At 45.2% G+C, this 20,855-nt stretch overlaps 1 pseudogene across 1 annotated transcript in view; it reads left to right on the top strand.

Annotated features, from left to right (window-relative positions):
- LOC311145515 (intraflagellar transport protein 43 homolog B-like) overlaps positions 1 to 20,647 on the top strand; it is a 28,466-nt pseudogene extending 7,819 nt beyond the window's left edge. The window contains exons 3-9 of the transcript in view: positions 6,981 to 7,045; positions 9,440 to 9,478; positions 10,743 to 10,790; positions 16,190 to 16,262; positions 19,637 to 19,712; positions 19,912 to 19,974; positions 20,537 to 20,647. The product of the transcript in view is annotated as an intraflagellar transport protein 43 homolog B-like (transcript). The remainder of the gene's footprint in view (positions 1 to 6,980; positions 7,046 to 9,439; positions 9,479 to 10,742; positions 10,791 to 16,189; positions 16,263 to 19,636; positions 19,713 to 19,911; positions 19,975 to 20,536) is intronic.
- Positions 20,648 to 20,855: the final 208 nt, after the last annotated feature.

The following is a 20,855-nucleotide window of genomic DNA, read 5'->3' as shown; positions in this document are numbered from 1 at the left end:
ACCGGCGGGCCGCGGTGGCAATAAATTAATAAAACCAAAAGCTTACCTTGACTTGGAAGAGTTCCAGTGTTGGATAGCCATAGCCAGCTAGCTAATATAGCATCCCTCTCTGTTTGAGCCGGGTGTTTGAGTAGGCTAAACTAGCTAGCTGCATTAAATAAATAAATGTGTTAAAAACTGTTCAACTATTGTCTTTCTCTCTCTTTGAGTCAACTACTCACCCCTTTTTATGCACTGCAGTGCTAGCTAGCTGTAGCTTATGCTTTCAGTACTATATTCATTCTCTGATCCTTTGATTAGGTGGACAACATGTCAGTTCATGCTGCAAGAGCTCTGATAGGTTGGAGGATGTCCTCCGGAAGTTGTCATAATTACTGTGTAAGTCTATGGAAGGGGGTGAGGACCATGGTTTAGTATTGAAGTCAATCTACCCAGAGGAAGACGGATACTAGCTGTCCTTCGGCTACACCATGGTGCTATCCTACAGAGTGCTGTTGGGGCTACTGTAGACCATCATTGCAAAACAGTGTGTTTTAATCAATTATTTGGGCACATGTGAATATATTTAGTATTGTTTTATCTAAAAAGGATAACTTTTTTTATGTTTCAATATTTTTATTTTTTATTAAATTCACCTAGGAGGATGGTCCTCCCATTCCTCCTTTGAGGAGCCTCCACTGTGAAGTAGCTAAAAATGCCATGACGTTTTCAATGAACCTCCCTCTTTGGGTGAGGATGAAAAAAATTCATTAAGTCATTGGTATGTTAATGGCTTTATTATTTTATTTTATTTTCTAGGCTACAGTGGGGGAAAAAAGTATTTAGTCAGCCACCAATTGTGCAAGTTCTCCCACTTAAAAAGATGAGAGAGGCCTGTAATTTTCATCATAGGTACACGTCAATTATGACAGACAAATTGAGATTTTTTTTCTCCAGAAAATCACATTGTAGGATTTTTTATGAATTTATTTGCAAATTATGGTGGAAAATAAGTATTTGGTCACCTACAAACAAGCAAGATTTCTGGCTCTCACAGACCTGTAACATCTTCTTTAAGAGGCTCCTCTGTCCTCCACTCGTTACCTGTATTAATGGCACCTGTTTGAACTTGTTATCAGTATAAAAGACACCTGTCCACAACCTCAAACAGTCACACTCCAAACTCCACTATGGCCAAGACCAAAGAGCTGTCAAAGGACACCAGAAACAAAATTGTAGACCTGCACCAGGCTGGGAAGACTGAATCTGCAATAGGTAAGCAGCTTGGTTTGAAGAAATCAACTGTGGGAGCAATTATTAGGAAATGGAAGACATACAAGACCACTGATAATCTCCCTCGATCTGGGGCTCCACGCAAGATCTCACCCTGTGGGGTCAAAATGATCACAAGAACGGTGAGCAAAAATCCCAGAACCACACGGGGGGACCTAGTGAATGACCTGCAGAGAGCTGGGACCAAAGTAACAAAGCCTACCATCAGTAGCACACTACGCCGCCAGGGACTCAAATCCTGCAGTGCCAGACGTGTCCCCCTGCTTAAGCCAGTACATGTCCAGGCCCATCTGAAGTTTGCTAGAGTGCATTTGGATGATCCAGAAGAGGATTGGGAGAATGTCATATGGTCAGATGAAACCAAAATAGAACTTTTTGGTAAAAACTCAACTCGTCGTGTTTGGAGGACAAAGAATGCTGAGTTGCATCCAAAGAACACCATACCTATTGTGAAGCATGGGGGTGGAAACATCATGCTTTGGGGCTGTTTTTCTGCAAAGGGACCAGGACGACTGATCCGTGTAAAGGAAAGAATGAATGGGGCCACGTATCGTGAGATTTTGAGTGAAAACCTCCTTCCATCAGCAAGGGCATTGAAGATGAAACGTGGCTGGGTCTTTCAGCATGACAATGATCCCAAACACACCGTCCGGGCAACGAAGGAGTGGCTTCGTAAGAAGCATTTCAAGGTCCTGGAGTGGCCTAGCCAGTCTCCAGATCTCAACCCCATAGAACATCTTTGGAGGGAGTTGAAAGTCCGTGTTGCCCAGCGACAGCCCCAAAACATCACTGCTCTAGAGGAGATCTGCATGGAGGAATGGGCCAAAATACCAGCAACATTGTGTGAAAACCTTGTGAAGACTTACAGAAAACGTTTGACCTGTGTCATTGCCAACAAAGGGTATATAACAACGTATTAAGAAACTTTTGTTATTGACCAAATACTTATTTTCCACCATAATTTGCAAATAAATTCATTAAAAATCCTACAATGTGATTTTCTGGATTTTCTCTTCTCATTTTGTCTGTCATAGTTGACGTGTACCTATGATGAAAATTACAGGCCTCTCATCTTTTTAAGTGGGAGAACTTGCACAATTGGTGGCTGACTAAATACTTTTTTTCCCCACTGTATGTGTTCAAAGAACACTTGTTTTTTGTATGGTCTTTGTCATCAGTATTTACCCTCCTAATTCCTAATTACATAGTCTTCTGAGCATTTTTCTTGGTAGCAGACTGTAAAAGCGGGTTTTACCCTGAGGAATTTAACAGTATCTGTCACGATCGCTGGAGGAAGTGGACCAATGCGCAGCGTGATGAGTGAACATACTTATTTATTAGAGAACAAAACGATAACGTGACGTCCTTGGTTACAAACACTAACCATACACGGAACAAGATCCCACAAACACTGTGGCCAAACAGGCTGCCTAAGTATGGTTCCCAATCAGAGACAACAAGCAACAGCTGATTCACGTTGCCTCTGATTGAGAACCACACCGGCCAACATAGAAACAAATAACTAGATAAAGAACCAAGAAACAAAACACATAGAAACAACACACCCTGGCTCAACATAACAGAGTCCCAGAGCCAGGGCGTGACAGTATCGCTGAGTGTGACACTCTGGCTCCGGGACTTTTATATTTGAGCCAGGGTGTATTTGTTTTGTTGGGTTTTGGTTTGGTTATGTTGGGTTTTGGGTGTATTTCTATGTTTGCAGTTCTGTGGGGTTTATGTCTAGGATTGGTCAATGACTCCCAATCGGAGGTAACGAGTGTCAGCTGTCGGCTCGTTATCTCTGATTGGGAGCCATATTTAATCTGATTGTTTTCCTGTGGGAATTGTGGGTTTTGTTTCCGTTTCGGTCAGTGTACTGTGGACTTCATTGAGTCGTCTTTTGTTTTGTAGTTCTATAACGTTTAATTAATAAAGTCATGTTTCTTGGACACGCTGCGCCTTGGTCATACTTAGACGACATAGACGACCGTGACAGAAAAACCCACCATAAGAGGACCAAGCAGCGTGTCAAGCGGCAACAGGACCCAGCTCCAAAGGTCTGGACATGGGAGGAGATTTTGGACGGAAAGGGGTCCTGGACTTGGGAGGAAATCCTGGAGGGGATGGATCGCCGTCCATGGAGCGAGACAGTGGAGAGGCGACGGAGAGAGGAACAACGGCGTCGGCAGGGCCATCGTCGGAGGGACGAGAGGCAACCCCAAAAAGTTTTTTGGGGGGGGCACATGGCTTGGGCGGTTGGGCAGCAGGAGGCTGCCACAGGGAGAGGTGGAGAGAAGGCTATCGGATTACGGGAGCCATTGGCGAGTAGAGGAAGGGAAGTTGTTGTGGCACGGCGTGAGAGACTGAGGTGTGTTACCAGTCCGGTCCGGCCCGTTCCTGATCCCCAGTTAAGGCCAGTGGTGTGTGTTCCCGGTACGGACCGGCCTGTTCCTACTCCACGCACCAGGTCCACGATGTGCGTCGCCAGCCCAGCTCGACCTGCGCATACTCCCTGGACTGACCGTGGAGAGCGAGAGTACGGGCAGACACCGTGTTACGCAGTAGAGCGCATGGTGTCTCCTGTACGCAGGCATAGCCCGGTTCGGTACATTCCAGCTCCACGTATCGGCCGGGCTAGATTGAGCATTGAGCCGGATGTCATGAAGCCGGCCCAACGCATCAGGCCACCAGTGCGTCTCCTCGGGCCGGCTTACATGGCACCAGCCTTACGCATGGTGTCCCCGGTTCGCCTACATAGCCCGGTGCGGGTTATTCCTCCTTCCCGTACTGGTCGGGCGACGGGGAGTATACAACCAGGTAAGGTTGGGCAGGCTCAGTGCTCAAGGGAGCCAGTACGCCTGCACGGTCCGGTATTTCCGGCGCCACCTCCCCGCTCCAGTCCAGTACCACCAGTGCCTACACCACGCACCAAGCCTCCTGTGTGTCCCCAGAGTCCTGTGCGTCCTGTTGCTGCTCCCCGCACTAGCCCTGAGATGCGTGTCCTCAGCCCGGGACCACCAGTTCCGGCACCACGCACTAGGCCTTATGTGCGTCCCCAGGGTCCAGCATGCCCTGTTGCTACTCCCCGCACTAGCCCTGAGATGCGTGTCCTCAGCCCGGGACCACCAGTTCCGGCACCACGCACTAGGCCTTATGTGCGTCTCGGCCGGCCAGAGTCTGCCGTCTGCCCAACGGCGCCTGAACTGCCCATCTGCCCAACGGCGCCTGAACTGCCCGTCTGCCCAACGGCGCCTGAACTGCCCGTCTGCCCAACGGCGCTTGAACTGCCCGTCTGCCCAACGGCGCCTGAACTGCCTGTCTGCCCAACGCCGTCTGAACTGTCCGTCTGCCAAGCGCTGCATAAGCCGCCCGTCTGCCATGAGCCTTCAGAGCCGTCCGCCAGACCGGAGCCGCTAGAGCCTTCCGCCAGACAGGATCAGCCAGAGCCTTCCGCCAGACAGGATCAGCCAGAGCCTTTCGCCAGACAGGATCAGCCAGAGCCTTCCGCCAGACAGGATCAGCCAGAGCCTTCAGCCAGCCATGAGCAGCCAGATCCTTCAGCCAGCCATGAGCAGCCAGATCCGTCGGCCAGCCATGAGCAGCCAGATCCGTCGGCCAGCCATGAGCAGCCAGATCCGTCGGCCAGCCATGAGCAGCCAGATCCGTCAGCCAGCCATGAGCAGCCAGATCCGTCAGCCAGCCATGAGCAGCCAGATCCGTCGGCCAGCCATGAGCAGCCAGATCCGTCGGCCAGCCATGAGCAGCCAGATCCGTCAGCCAGCCATGAGCAGCCAGATCCATCAGCCAGCCATGAGCAGCCAGATCCTTCAGCCAGCCATGAGCCGTCCAGCCAGGATCCGCCAGAGCCGTCCAGCCAGGATCCGCCAGAGCCAGCCAGCCAGGATCCGCCATTGAGTCCGGTGCTGCCCCTTATCCTGGTGCTGCCCCTTAGTCCGGTACTGCCCCTTAGTCCGGTGCTGCCCCTTAGTCCGGTGCTGCCCGTTAGTCCGGTGCCGCCCCTTAATCCAGTGGGGTTTAGTTGGGGGGTGGTCATATGGAGGAGGCTACGGAAGCGGATAGTGACTAAGGTGGGGTGGGGACCACGACCAGGGCCAGAGCCGCCACCGTGGACAGACGCCCACCCAGACCCTCCCATAGACTGTATGCTGGTGCGCCCGGAGTTCACACCTTTAGGGGGGGGTACTGTGACACTCTGGCTCCGGGACTTTTATATTTGAGCCAGGGTGTATTTGTTTTGTTGGGTTTTGGTTTGGTTATGTTGGGTTTTGGGTGTATTTCTATGTTTGCAGTTCTGTGGGGTTTATGTCTAGGATTGGTCAATGACTCCCAATCGGAGGTAACGAGTGTCAGCTGTCGGCTCGTTATCTCTGATTGGGAGCCATATTTAATCTGATTGTTTTCCTGTGGGAATTGTGGGTTTTGTTTCCGTTTCGGTCAGTGTACCGTGGACTTCATTGAGTCGTCTTTTGTTTTGTAGTTCTATAACGTTTAATTAATAAAGTCATGTTTCTTGGACACGCTGCGCCTTGGTCATACTTAGACGACATAGACGACCGTGACACTGAGCTACCACATTTGTTATTAATTTAGCCTCCCTTGTTCTTGTTGAAATCCCATTTTTTACTAATTGCATGAAATTACTTGTCCAGCTTAACACCAGTAGGCTCCACCCCCCCCCCCTCCCCCTCTAGATGCTGATATTCACATTTATAAATGGGTTTGGTGAAGGAACCAGCCATGAAAAATTATTTCCTCTTTCATGTCGCAACAAAGAAGTTCCTCCTGGCCACTGTGTCTTTTGCAGACCCAATTTGGTAATGAGAATATTGTGCTTTTTTCCCAAATTAATTTGTCTGCTGCCCACCCTTTGTGTGCTCTGAGGAATTATTTCATTCAAGTGCTGGTCCCTGACTCCCCGGGCTCCGGTCTCAGGACCACAATCCAAACTCAATTGACTATTTTCAGTACTATTTTCAGAATCGAAGAATGAGAGGGAGAGGGTCATTCTTTCCTGTGAAGCTATTTTAGGTCAGACTCGCAGCCCCCGGGCAGTCCTCTGTGTCGCAGTTCCCACACTCTGCTCCATATGTTCAGGCTCTGTGATTGGACAGTAGTTAAAACCATAATAAACAACACAATTGTTTGCGTATAGAGGGCAATATGTTGTGCATGCCATTCCTAAGTATTTTGTAAGTGGACTAAGTGAGAAGCAATGTCATTCATTGCCAGAAATGTGCAGCCATCTGTAGGATGGTATAGTGCAGCAAACATAGATTACCAGAACACTGAAGAGAAGAATGGATAAAGTAGTCTTTCCCCAGTGATATGGGATACTAAGCATTACTTGTTTTGTTGTAGCCTACACCTCACAAATTCAGTTCCATGATTGGTTTGTGTTTTGAAACATCAGAGAGCCTCCTGTTGACTCATCTCAAAACGTATTAGGTCTGCTCAGTTTTGGAAGTATGTTTGTGCATGGCTGCATGCTTTTACTTTTTTTTCTGATTAAGCTTGATATAAAGTATTATTTTCTCATGACATGCCACAACACCCTTGCTATTTTGGACTCAAATTCAAATTTTCCTCCTCCTTTATGTTTTCAACATAAGTGTAGAATTTAATTGTTTAAAGGAGTTGTCTTGTCAGACCATTGTTATGCCTGTCATTAATGATCTCTCTCACCTCTGGGACCCCCTCATAAACCAGCCCGCAGGCAGGGCGGCTGGGCTGAAGAGACTTCTGGATCAGCCAAGTGAGTATCTCCTTCTCTCTATAAACTGTATCTCCAGCCTCTAGGTAACTCCACCTTACAGTCTCCAAAATGCATTATTTTGTTACTAATGCTGTAGACAGAGAATAGGCTATTTATCAATGCAAATTCTTTACACTTTTTGCTCTGAATCAACAACATTCCAGGGAGCCTCTCTGAGCAGTGAACTCCACATTCATCTTCATCTGAGCGGGATCCGGTAATTGACATGGTTAATGTGTCAGCCACAGGAGGGCACTGTTAGTCAGCTATCCACTTCATCACAGGGGTTAGGCCACTTTATCACCTCTTACGATGGCTGTCTAACCAACGCACGCTCGCCTTTAAAGGCACACATGCCGTTGTGAATTCATTAAAATCTCTGTACAATGAATGTATGAATATTTCATACCACAGACAGATGGAATGTCTGGAAGAAAATAATTTCCCCCCAAAATAAGACATTTACATTACTGTACGTCTCCCTATGTGCTGTCAGTGTGACTGTAGTCAGACTGTGGAACTGGCTCTCCACTCTTCCAGATGGCTCCATCTACCACTCTACTCCAGTCTCTGTGGGGAGGAGAGCCGGGGAGATGCATAAATCCATACATTGAAGTGAACAAGCCGATTCAATTGGGTTTATTTGCATGGTTTTCTGTGCCGATAGTGCATGTAAAGAGAACAGAAAACTCAATATATCTTTCTCACTCTGGGAAGGTCAGGGTGTCGCTTCCTTGCTTTAGTGTAACTCGTCTTGATTCCTGCGTTCAGAGAGATTGGAATACAGGAGGTGTTAAGGGTTTCTCACGTGCATTGATCCTCTCTGAAACAAAGTAAGTAATGGTCCCCCCTGGAACCGGCAAGGACTTTTCCCTTCAATGTCACCCCTCATGCTCAATCACTGCCGCCCTCCTCCCACTAATCCCAGCACAGAAATCCCAGGATTTGTCGATCTATCACTCCTAATTGACACTAAATGATCTGTCAGTTTATTGATGAACCTTTGAAGCCGGGTTGTCACAATATATTTTATCCCTAACAACTTTTCCCAGACAGTTTTACCATGTCTATCGCTTCAGCCTACATGAGTCTTAATCAAGGGCCCTGTAATGTGTCTTAAGCGTCACCAGCCCCGCCCCCAGTGCCAGGCACACAGGACAGGACATAGTCCAAGGGCAGCAAGGTGGGCTCCCTCAGCCCTGCCCTCTCTGATCTGTTTCACTGACCATCATGGCAGACTCCAGAGCCTCCATAGATGAGTGAATGGATCATTCATAAAGTACCATTTATAAGCATACTAAATGTAATTTATATTTATTATTCAGGTTATTGATACACACTAATGAAAAATAATAAGAAACATATTTGTAGGGCAACATTGACTTGCCATACAATGTTTTTTCAGTCCAGAGAAAATGACAGTATGTGTTTTCTTTTAAACCAGTAGGGGGCACTCCTCAACCAGGAGAACCTGTAGAAGGTGACATGCATCTCCTCCCCAAAAGAATCCCAGAAACACTCATATCTAATGTAACTTTGTATGAAGTTGTCTTCACACCCAAACATACCCAGACTGTTTTGGTCTAAAATGTAAAGAATGTAATACTTGATTTGCCTTTCTAATGCTGCTTGTGGTTAACATTAGTTTATTTAACAGTAGCCCTGTTTTGTTTAATATTATCTCACCCAGTTCTCTGGTGTGAAACAGTGTTATGCTAAGAATAGTGTGTTGAGGTGAGAATGTGTGAAAAGACAGTGATTTGGTCAGTGTGTGTAGGGCGTGGCGTGGGGTGCCACAGTCAAGCAGGGTCTGAAAATAGCCCTGTGGTCCAGTAGAGGAGGAAGCTGAGGGATCAGATAGAGAGACGGACAACAGAGAACACAACCTAGGCTCCTCATACTCAATAGGTCGACCGCGGGCCAGATTTCTTTATATATATATTTTCTACCCCTGGTATCATTAGAACACACAAATGTGTACAATTGCAGGAAATGAGAATTACAACTGTTAAATGTTTCCTCTGCCAACAAGAGGGGTGTGAACAGTTTGGGATTGCATGGGTTGCGAGGTGGGGGTTTGTTACTACGCAGATAAATGACAAAATCCATTCGGTAATTTGTGTGACCGGACCTTCTCAAACAGTACTTGAGTACCCCTGACCTAGGCCCTATGAGGCTCAAATCAGACAGAACAACTAGCCTACATAAGAAACCAGCACTGGTTTTTAAAGATGGATCTTACAAATAGAAATAGAACTGTTCAATAACAGAATTGGTAATTGTTTTGTTTGTAAAAATTGAATGGATTCTAGTTATTTTATTCCTGTGGCACAAAAGTATTTTCTCTGTATTCCTTTGTTGCAAAGTCTAACCATTATCTTTTTTATTCATTAGGTCTGGAAGAAGACCTGCCATGGTGGAGGACGTGGAAGAGTACGTTTTCTCAGTCTCGTCTTTTCACTCAGATTTTTTCCCCTCAGTTGTTGATGAAATGAAATAACTATTTTGTAAAAAAAACACAGGGGCAAAATTGGGCCAATTTAAATGTTTGTTTATACCCGATGCTCTGATGTGGAAATTGCTGTACTTTGAGATTGTCCTTGGTTGCAACTAATCCTCGCCTCCCAAGAACAATCACTTAACATGATTAAAAGCCTGCGTGACTGAGTTGTCATCACTTTTATTGTTGTTGGGAGACAAGTTAGCCTGTAATTTGAGTTTTTCCATGTTTCCAACTTTCATACTAGGCCTTGAGTAGACAGTAGTGACATGGAAGGAGACTAGAGAACATGGTGTGTTTTACTCATCATGGCTGGAGCCCCTTCCTTAAATAGCAGTGTTGAGAAATGGGCTTTGAAAGAAACACAGGCAGCACTGCAAAATAGTCCCTTGATCTATGCTCTTTTCGCCACCAGCACATCTCAGTAACAGTTATTTACTGCCCCCGCTATGTTAGTTTTGATTCATTCTCTGGGTTTTTTTCTGGATCAGAAAGGGGCTTCGGTGGTGGGCGTGACAGAATTTCTGAAATGTTATGCCAATTTCCTGCAATTCGACAAATTTCTCCATGGAGCTGAGAGACATGGAATGCATTTTGCAATGGCTAATGCTTTGTTATTTTGCTCAAACATAATAACTAAATCTATACTGCTAAATTCATTGTTTTTGGAATTTTAAATTCTCCCTGACTGTCTAGCTTTTATTTAGGTGATTGTTAGTTCTCAAAGATTATTTTATAAAAAAAAATATAGGTCCATTATCTTTTTAAAGTGTTTTTCCATTAAAACATTTTTTTTACACTGTTTGGATTTAGGCAACCCGAAAAATTCTTAGGTGACCCGCCCAAGGATTTCAATGGCAGAAAAATCCCTGATTCTTGGAGGGATACTGTTGAGGTAGCTGAAGCCCTGGGCTGCTCACAGAGACAGTCAGGCAGGCAGTCCCACTGATGCTGCTGTGGCTGCGGAGCCTTTTGGCTGTGTCTGCTGGTGTATTGTAGACACAGTCCCAGTCAGCCTGCAGCAGACAGACAGAGGCAGGGCAAGCCTCCTATCAGGCTGATCTAGAGCCTCGCTCATCCCACAGAAACAGGCCCATCATCAAAGCACAACAGCCCAATCCAAGTCTGTCTCTCTCTGATGACCTCACCACTGAATGCCTTCAATAATTCATACTTTCCCACTTCCTGTTTCTGCAGTCGACGCTTGCGACCACAAACCCCCCCAGGGCTAGGATGATGAAGGAGGTGAGAGCACCCTTGCATCCCAGTCCCGCTTCTCTTCTGGCGAGCAGAGCTGAGTCCTCCAGTCCCTCTGCAGCACATTCATCCACTGGAAATAGAGCATATAAATAGCCTCTCATCGCTTTCTCTGACACTCCCTACATATTTCTTCTCAGTGCTATTGAGGAATCCTCCGTAAGAACTCTGTTTAGACCACCTACTGTGAGACACCACATAACTAACCAGAGCACAGAATCGTTTATAGATTAAAGTCACAGGTGAATATGTTCATTTAATAAGGTTAGAGCTGGGGGATCACTGGTAATCCCCCCCATTCAATTACATTACACAAAGTCCATAACAGACCTCAAATACAGTATTCACTCAATTAATTATCCTATTCATTGGCTGAAGTGTGGCAGGATTTAAGTGGCTCTCCCCATTGAGCTTTTCACACACACACCGGGGCAGGTGCTGCAGAGCACGGATCCAGCGGTCACCTCAGGGTCCGGCTCTCCGCATCACAAACAATGTCAGGATAGAGGGGGGACATTTCAGCAAAGCACAGCCTGCGATAATTGTTAAATTTTTCAGAGCAAAGCAGCAGGGGAAATAAGGGTGAAATTGCCTTAGCAAAGATAGGAGTGCTGATTCCCTGTTAAAACACTGAGGAGTTAAATACATACCAATGACAATGGCCAGGCTGGCTGGCATTGTATAAGGAGGTTGTCTCTGAGGTATTAAGCTGACATATTGATGAGGAACAGAAGCAGTGTGTTTGCGGCTGTAGTTACTACTCTCACACGTCGCTAAATAAATGAAACACATATACCCACCATAGCCCTTTTATTTTCTGTGCATTTAGATGCTTAAAATACTAATCAAAATGTTTCATCTTCTAGATTGTTATAGGTTTGATGTCATGAACTACATTACTGGAATTAGATTGACAAAATAATGTAAACATTGTACATTGAGTATACCAAACATTAGGAACATCTTCCTAACCACACACTTTTGCCCTCAGAACAGCGTCAATTCATTGGGGCATGGACTACAAGGTTTCGAAAGCATTCCACTGGGATGCTGGCCCATATTGACTCCAATGCTTCCCACAGTTGTGTCAAGTTGGCTGGATGGCCTTTGGGTGGTGGACCATTCTTGATTTACATGGGAAACTGTTGAGCATGAAAAACCCAGCAGTGTTGCAGTTCTTGACACAAACTGGTGCGCCTGACACCTACTGCCATACCCCGTTCAAAGGCACTTAAATCTTTTGTCTTGCCCATTTACCCTCTGAAGGGCACACAAAAAATCCTTATTTAACCTGTCTCCTCCCCTTCATCTACACTGAGTGAAGTGGATTTAACAATTGACATCAAGGGATCATAGCTTTCACCTGGATTCAACTGTTCAGTCTATGTCATGGAAAGAGCAGGTGTTTTTAATGTTTTGTATACTCAGTGTATATCCTCTTTTAGTTTTATGGCCACTTTGTTTTTACAAAGCCTTTTTCATTTGTCTTCTGTTTTTTATTATTTTGATTTTAACAAATGGCCGTAAACATACATCCTGTTTTTGACACTGCTTTTAAGTTGCGATAACACACACACACACACACACACACACACACACACACACACACACACACACACACACACACACACATGCTCACACACACAGTGGCTGAAAGGGTCAGTTGTGTGGAGACCCCAGTGGTATGGTTCTTACCCAGTAAATGCAGCTGGAAAGATTATTCCTCAGTGGAGGGAGACCTCTTAATACAGTGCCGGAGGCAGGGGCAGTGGAAATTGCAGTGCTGAGGGTTAGTGAGATAGCCCCTCCGATCTTGATTATGTCCCCTACCCTATCCCTTATGTCCACTGGCTAGAAGCAGAGAGAGCGAGGGCTAGACCCTACCCCCTTGTCCCCCTCTTCCCCTCGGCTGGCGTTCAGTCCCCTGCCAGTCACATTACAAAGAACTGCCATTACAAACACACTCATCTGTTCTAAATCTGTTTCTCTCGCTTTCTCTCTCTCTCTCTCCTCTCTCTCTCTCTTTCTCTTTCTCCCCCCTCTCTCTCTCTCTCTCTCTCTCGCTCTCAGTGATCTGCTGAATATTGTCCCATAAGCCTTTGAAATGTGTCCTGTGCCTAGGTAATCATCCCACTGACTCGCTGCTTAGATTATAACAGCCCTGCCTGCCTGGTGATGTGGGGACGTTTCCCCAAAGTCGCTGACTGAGGCGTGCCTGCCGGGAGGATGTCTACATTCACAGCAAATGATCCCCTTTTGATATTTACATGCTTCAGCGAGGAAACTCGCCATGACCGTGTAATAAGGATACGCTTGGCCCAGTCGCCGCTAGACAAAGCAACCTTGATAGATGTCCAGGCTGGTATGTGGAAGGGAGGAAATGTATCAGGTAATGTGTGCCAGCAGTGCTGGGAACAGACAGCTCCTTCTGATGGAATTGCCCTTTCCTTCAGAAAAACTCTAGCTTGTTTGCAGCTCCTATTAAACCCCTCTTGACCTCCAGTAATAGGTTGAATTTGAAGCTCATTTAAAAATGTTGTTCCTTTTTTCACTTAATAATAGAGTTTGCATATAGAGAACCTACCCCTCACTGCTTCACGTTGAACTCTCATAAAATAGTGTTGATAGTGCATTATTGGCCGAGATGGGGTGGGGGGGGAAACAACCCAGGAAGCTATTTGCAAAGAGCTGGACGGCGAAGCTTTTTGATGTCATTGCCCTAAGACCATTACATTTGATTGGGGGTCCGGGGGGGACGGATTCTGCTGTGCTTTGTAAATGAGAGGACAAAGTGTCACCGGGGCCTCATGAATATGAAATAGCCGGCCTGCCTTTATTTGGATATCAGAAACACAGATGAATCTTGTCAGCGGCTAAACGAGTGTGGCATCTTTTTAAATTCTTTTTTTTTTTAAGAGAAAGGAATGAGTTATCAACTGATGATGAGGGTTGTTATCTGTGCAAAGTGGATGGAATTTGACCAGGTTTTTTCCTGTTTCCTTCAACTGAAGAATCCTTCAGAACCTTAATCCTTTTTCTCATTTAGCTTATTCTATGAACACAAATAACTTCCTTTTTTAGTATTTTTCTTTTGTCATTGCTGAAATATTTGCTTATACAGTTATATGAGAATATTAGAGACTAAACATCTCAGAGCATCTTTATTTTGCAACCACCAGTGTGTTTTCAAAAAAGTATTTTGAAGGAATAGTGACACAGATGTACAAATATTTGATTGTGCCTCTTTAGCTCCTCTTTTGCTCCCTCCCTACCGCTCCCCTGTTTCTCCCGGCCTATTCACTGACACCTAGCACACTGTCTGTCTGGAAGAAGTCAGAAGGAAATGTAGCTACACTGTTCAACGGTTATGGCTAGATGGTATACAGCTACGGATGGAAGTGCGTATAAATCGTCAACATTTAAGCATTTTAACTAACCCTAAACCTAACCATTGTCCTAACCTTAACCTAATTCTCCTGCTACATTCATTATCCTAACCTGCTGAATAAGTTATTCTAACCCGCTGATTTCTGTTCATAGTTGTATACCATATAGTCCTCACCTTTTCAACTGCCTTCAAACAAAACCAGTATTGAAAAAAGACAAAACACCTGAAAAAAGACATATCCTCTTAGGGCACGTGGGTTGTTCTGTCTCTGCTTTTGTGTTCCTTTAAAGTTGTTACATGGCAACAAGGACTAGGTAGATGTCTGTGACTTTAATGTTGACAGGCAAAACTCTACACTGAAAAAGGTTCTTAAATGGTTCTTCCTCTGCTCTTAAGGTTCCTTGGAGAACTCTTGCCCGATAAAGAACATTTGAGTTAAATCAGGGGTTCTTGACGTGTCATCTACGTTTCTTCAGAATTTTAAACGTTTCTTGAAATGTATGGATGCCTGCAGATGTGTCTCTTTCATAGCACACAGCAAATTGGCCAGTTTTAACTAGTGTACATTTTTCAGTGTAACATTTCTAGTGTTGATTCAGGTGTTAAATTAACTCTGTAAAGAGTTAAATTAACTCTCAGTGGTGTACAATAACCCCAGTGTTGGTGTTAATAGAGTTTCAGGCCACTTTATTAAGGTAAAACTAGGTGCTTAAAATAAGGCCTTATGAAATATACACATTCACTTAGGATCTCACTTAAAGGTCACAGGACTGAAAATGAATGAATGCAAAAACAATGTCTCTGTCACCAGCAAACACAGTCATGGGTGGTACTGGTAACTCTAAAATTCACTCAAAAGGAACCCTGGGAAATATGCAAATAAATATTTGCATAAAGTAAGGTGTTGAGTGTGTGTGGTTCTTCAAAGAACCATCCCATTTAAGGTTCTTCAGAGAACCTAAAATGGTTCCCCTATGGCATCGCTCTGAAGAACCTTATTTGGTTCCGACTGGAACCTTTATTTTTAAGAGTGTCATTGCAAAAGTATGAATTGATCGGTTTCAGTTGTGTCAGTAGTGGAGACCTACTTTCCCTCAGATGATGTAATATACTTGTAGTTCATCTATTTCTATTTTGTTGTGTTTGTTTATAACATGGCATAATGAATGTATTAATTTCATATGAATTGTACAGGTACATTTAGTGGCTTCAACATTTTAATATTCATCACAGTCTGTCTGTCTTGCTCACCTCCCCTTCTCCCACTCTAACAAAAGTCCATCTGAAATGTGCTGTGAAAGTTTGCCCGTCCTTCTTGGGAGCTGAGCCATCCTCTGTCCTGTTGCGTTTTGCCAATTAAAGCGGGTTCCCACTGTTTGAGCAGCGGGCTAGTGGCTCCTGGCACCGCAGCCCCTGCCAGGCCGCACCGTGACTTCCGACCCCACACAGATGGGCCCGCCAGCAAATACTCTTGCACATGGCTTGATGCCGCCCCGGTCCGAGTGGCAGAGTGGACACTGAGGTCGGCCTGCCGGCCACCACGGGTCCTGGGGGTGGGTGGCGCTGACAGGGCCAAAATGCTGGGGTAGCGGGGGGTTCTTTCCGGGGAGCCCCTGGCCAGCGCCCCTCTCGCAGCAGGAAGAGCTGCCGCCTGGTCTCCTGAATATTCATGGCCGCCTGGCTATTGTGACAGGGCAGCTCTACGGAGGATGTAGGGAGAGAGAGTGGGAGAGGACGAATCAGGTGCCAATTTACTCCCAGACACTCACACTTACACGCACACACACACATACAAACACACACACAAACTGTCATACCAAACACAAAGAAGACTGTATCTTTGAAATGAGTGTTTCTGTAATCCATGTCCAGTTTTTAATGTGGTTGACCACTATTGCATCGCAGTTAACACTTTAGGTGTTGAGATTGAATTACTAAATAATGGAGAGGGTGACATTGATGAGATATTGATATGTCCTGGATGTATGTTGTGTTTTAGATATACCAGTGATCCCAGACCTTGATGAAGAACAAGAGGAAGACCTTACCATGCAAGTTGCTGCTCCTCCAAGGTACTGTAAAAACATCTCACGCTCTACTTTAGTTGACTCCAGTTACTCTCACTGTTAGATGGCATACCATCACTCCATTTTCATGGTTGATGAAGTGCATCCTTTTGGTCAGTCTTGCACTTAAGTGAATACAGACACACCTGCACACCCTCTCACAAATTCTGTCTCTGACTGCAGAACTCTGTTATAAGTGACCTGACAGCTGTTCAGATGTTCATATATTACCAGATTCACCATACCTCTGGAGGGTTACTGACCCATCCTCAGAGCCATGTGCAGTACCTGTCCTACATCTTAACATCAAGGAGAGTAAAATATAAGAATGCGCTGGTCTTACATGGTGACTGACTGTTACTTTGCCTCCTCTCATGGTATTGAAGGTGTCTTGGCATATTGGGCCATTATGCAGAAATAACAGTTGAGATGTGATTTATGCGCGGCTGTTAGCGAGGCCCTTACTAACAGGGCCCTTTGATTTACAGGGCAGTGAGAGACACGCCGACATGTGTCCGCTATGTAGCGCTGCTATGACAGCGGCGGAGGTTATTAGGCTGGGACCTGCTCTCTGTGCGAGATAATATCCGCATTGAACTCATTGCGGGGGCAATGTAGCGTGTAATGTGCAGTAAGTAGGACTGGCATGCACTGCTAGGCCCTGGCCACTTTCAGAGCCCCCCTCTTAATTCCAACTACAGATAAGCAGCTGGGTTTCAATTTGAGGTGGTTACCACTTGGCGCCCATCTCCTGATCTCTCTGTTCTTTAATGAACTCTCTGTGCCCTGTGTGCATTACCTCAAAGTTCTGAGAAGCTATCTGTCTCACAGAGTGATACTTGCAAGTTGTATTGTACTATGATACAGCTTCTAGTTTGGTCTGGTGATACCTTACTGATGCAGGTAGTGAATACTTTACTGTATTTCAATAGACATGCACTAATCAGGCTAGTGAGGAAAAGCATGCCAACAAGTACATGTTTGGTATAGTAGCTACCAGTGATGGTCGGTGCTGTTTGAGATGAGGGAGGACAATCCTTTTTTTAATGAGCATGGCCTTATTTCTATTACTGCATATTGGATGACTGTCATTCATATTCCATTCACCTAGTTCAATGTAACATCGATAGGTTTAGGCTACTACATGATACTCAAATTTTCCCTGTACCCATCATGAGGTTGCTACAACTTGAGTAATCAAGGTGACAGACATTGACACATTCAATACCGCCTTGCAAAATCTTGCCTGCATCTACAGTGAGGGAAAAAAGTATTTGATCCCCTGCTGATTTTGTACGTTTGCCCACTGACAAAGAAATGATCAGTCTACAATTTTAATGGTAGGTTTATTTGAACAGTGAGAGACAGAATAACAACAAAAAAATCCAGAAAAACGCATGTCAAAAATGTCATAAATTGATTTGCATTTTAATGAGGGAAATAAGTACTTGACCCCCTCTCAATCAGAAAGATTTCTGGCTCCCAGGTGTCTTTTATACAGGTAACGAGCTGAGATTAGGAGCACACTCTTAAAGGGAGTGCTCCTAATCTCAGCTTGTTACCTGTATAAAAGACACCTGTCCACAGAAGCAATCAATCAATCAGGTTCCAAACTCTCCACCATGGCCAAGACCAAAGAGCTCTCCAAGGATGTCTGGGACAAGATTGTAGACCTACACAAGGCTGGAATGGGCTACAAGACCATCGCCAAGCAGCTTGGTGAGAAGGTGACAAGAGTTGGTGTGATTATTCGCAAATGGAAGAAACACAAAAGAACTGTCAATCTCCCTCGGCCTGGGGCTCCATGCAAGATCTCACCTCGTGGAGTTCTAATGATCATGAGAACGGTGAGGAATCAGCCCAGAACCACACGGGAGGATCTTGTCAATGATCTCAAGGCAGCTGGGACCATAGTCACCAAGAAAACAATTGGTAACACACTACGCCATGAGGGACTGAAATCCTGCAGTGCCCGCAAGGTCCCCCTGCTCAAGAAAGCACATATACAGGCCTGTCTGAAGTTTGCCAATGAACATCTGAATGATTCAGAGGAGAACTGGGTGAAAGTGTTGTGGTCAGATGAGACCAAAATGGAGCTCTTTGGCATCAACTCAACTCGCCGTGTTTGGAGGAGGAATGCTGTCTATGACCCCAAGAACACCATCCCCACCGTCAAACATGGAGGTGGAAACATTATGCTTTGGGTGTGTTTTTCTGCTAAGGGGACAGGACAACTTCACTGCATCAAAGGGACGATGGATGGGGCCATGTACCGTCAAATGTTGGGTGGGAACCTCCTTCCCTCAGCCAGGGCATTGACAATTGGTCGTGGATGGATATTCCAGCATGACAATGACCCAAAACACACGGCCAAGGCAACAAAGGAGTGGCTCAAGAAGAAGCACATTAAGGTCCTGGAGTGGCCTAGCCAGTCTCCAGACCTTAATCCCATAGAAAATCTGTGGAGGGAGCTGAATGTTCGAGTTGCCAAATGTCAGCCTCGAAACCTTAATGACTTGGAGAAGATCTGCAGGAATGGGACAAAATCCCTCCTGAGATTTGTGCAAACCTGGTGGCCAACTACAAGAAACATCTGACCTCTGTGATTGCCAACAAGGGTTTTGCCACCAAGTACTAAGTCATGTTTTGCAGAGGGGTCAAATACTTATTTCCCTCATTAAAATGCAAATCAATTTATAACATTTTTGACATGCGTTTCTCTGGATTTTTTTGTTGTTATTCTTTCTCTCACTGTTCAAATAAACCTACCATTAAAATTATAGACTGATCATGTCTTTGTCAGTGGGCAAACGTACAAAATCAGCAGGGGATCAAATACTTTTTTCCCTCACTGTAGCTGATCTAGAGTGTAATCTTTAGTCCAACAGTTGCAAACAAGAGTTTCTATTGGACAAATTCAGATATGCACTGCAGTGCTAGCTATCTGTATTATGCTTATGCTTTCAGTACTAAATTCATTCTCTGATCCTTTGATTGGGTGGACAACATGTCAGTTGTAAGTCTATGGAAGGTGTTGAGAACCACGAGCCTCCTAGGTTTTGTATTGAAGTCAATGTACCCGGAGGAGGACGGAAACGAGCTGTCCTCCGGCTACACCATGGTGCTACCCTACAAAGTGCTATTGAGGCTAGTGTTGACCTTCATTGCAAAACAGTGTGTTTTAATCAATTATTTGGTGACGTGAATATATTTAATTTAGTTTTATCTAAAAATGATAACTTTTGTAATGTTTTACTATTTTTATTTTTATGAAATTCACTGAGGACGATGGTCCTCCCCTTCCTCCTCTGAGGAGCCTCCACTGGTAGCTACATTTATTATGGGATTTTTGTTTACAAAGTGGTTGTCCTTCTCCCCAGCATCCAGGTGAACAAGGTAATAACATACAGAGATCTGGACAATGACCTCATGAAGTACTCTGCCTTCCAGATCCTGGTAAGACATCTCATATGGGAAAACACACACACAGCCAGGTTTCAACGGCTCATTTATTTTTACTCTGTAAGAGATTACCCAGTCCTCTCTCTTCCTTAAGGAGGTCCTTTTAGGATGCATCCAATATAAATGACCTCTGTCTGTGGAGTGTGTTTCTGCAAGCTCATGGTGTTCTCATAAGGTCTCTGCCTCTCGCTAGGACGGTGAGATTGACTTGAAGCTCCTCACCAAGGTTTTAGCTCCAGAGCAGGAGGTGAGGGAGTTTTTTGTAAATATAGGCACTGTGTACCCTGTGAGGGGGTGTCCAGATGTTCCTGAAGCACCAGGGGAGGTTGTCTCCCAGGTAATCAAGATTTATGATGTGTGCATTAACAAGCTCTACTCTCTTTCTCTCACCTTCCCTTGCCTTGCGCTCCTTCTCCCCCTCTGGTCCCTTCCTCTCTCTCTGTTTCTTATTTACCCCTCTTTTCTCTCACACTTCCCTCATCTTTTTTTTTTTTTCCCCTCATCTTTATTACCCTATATATTTTCTTCCTCCCCATTTTCATCTCTTTCTTTTCCCATATTATCTCTCTCTCTCTCTCTCTCTCTCTCTGTCTCTGTCTCTGTCTCTGTCTCTGTCTCTGTCTGTCTCTCTCTCTCTCTCTCTCTCTCTCTCTCTCTCTCTCTCTCTCTCTCTCTCTCTCTCTCTCTCTCTTTCTCTGTCTCTGTCTCTGTCTCTGTCTCTGTCTCTGTCTCTGTCTCTCTCTCTCTCTCTCTCTCTCTCTCTCTCTCTCTCTCTCTCTCTCTCTCTCTCTCTCTCTCTCTCTCTCTCTCTGTCTCAGGAGGACATGGGTTGGAACTGGGATCATCTGTTTACAGAGGTGTCCTCAGAGCTGCTGACAGAATGGGATCAAGGAGAGAAAGAGGAGCAGGTCCTGCTGTCTGTGTTATGAGGACAAGCCTCCCCAGGATGGGATAAAGTGGACCAGAACGCCTCCTCTGGGACCTGGGTGGGTGCATGTCAATGCTCCGTTGAAACATAGGGACCATCAAATATACATAGCTTGCCTCATATTGTTGTTCATTTTTATTTATTGTGAAATGAATTACTCTAATATTATAGTAGGTTCCAAATGAATTATCTCCTCTTAAACACAGAAC

This window comes from Coregonus lavaretus (genome assembly GCF_964263955.1).
Source record: "Coregonus lavaretus genome assembly, chromosome: 18".
NCBI classification, from domain to species: Eukaryota; Metazoa; Chordata; class Actinopteri; order Salmoniformes; family Salmonidae; genus Coregonus; species Coregonus lavaretus.
This window is presented reverse-complemented; position numbering and strand designations above follow the sequence as displayed.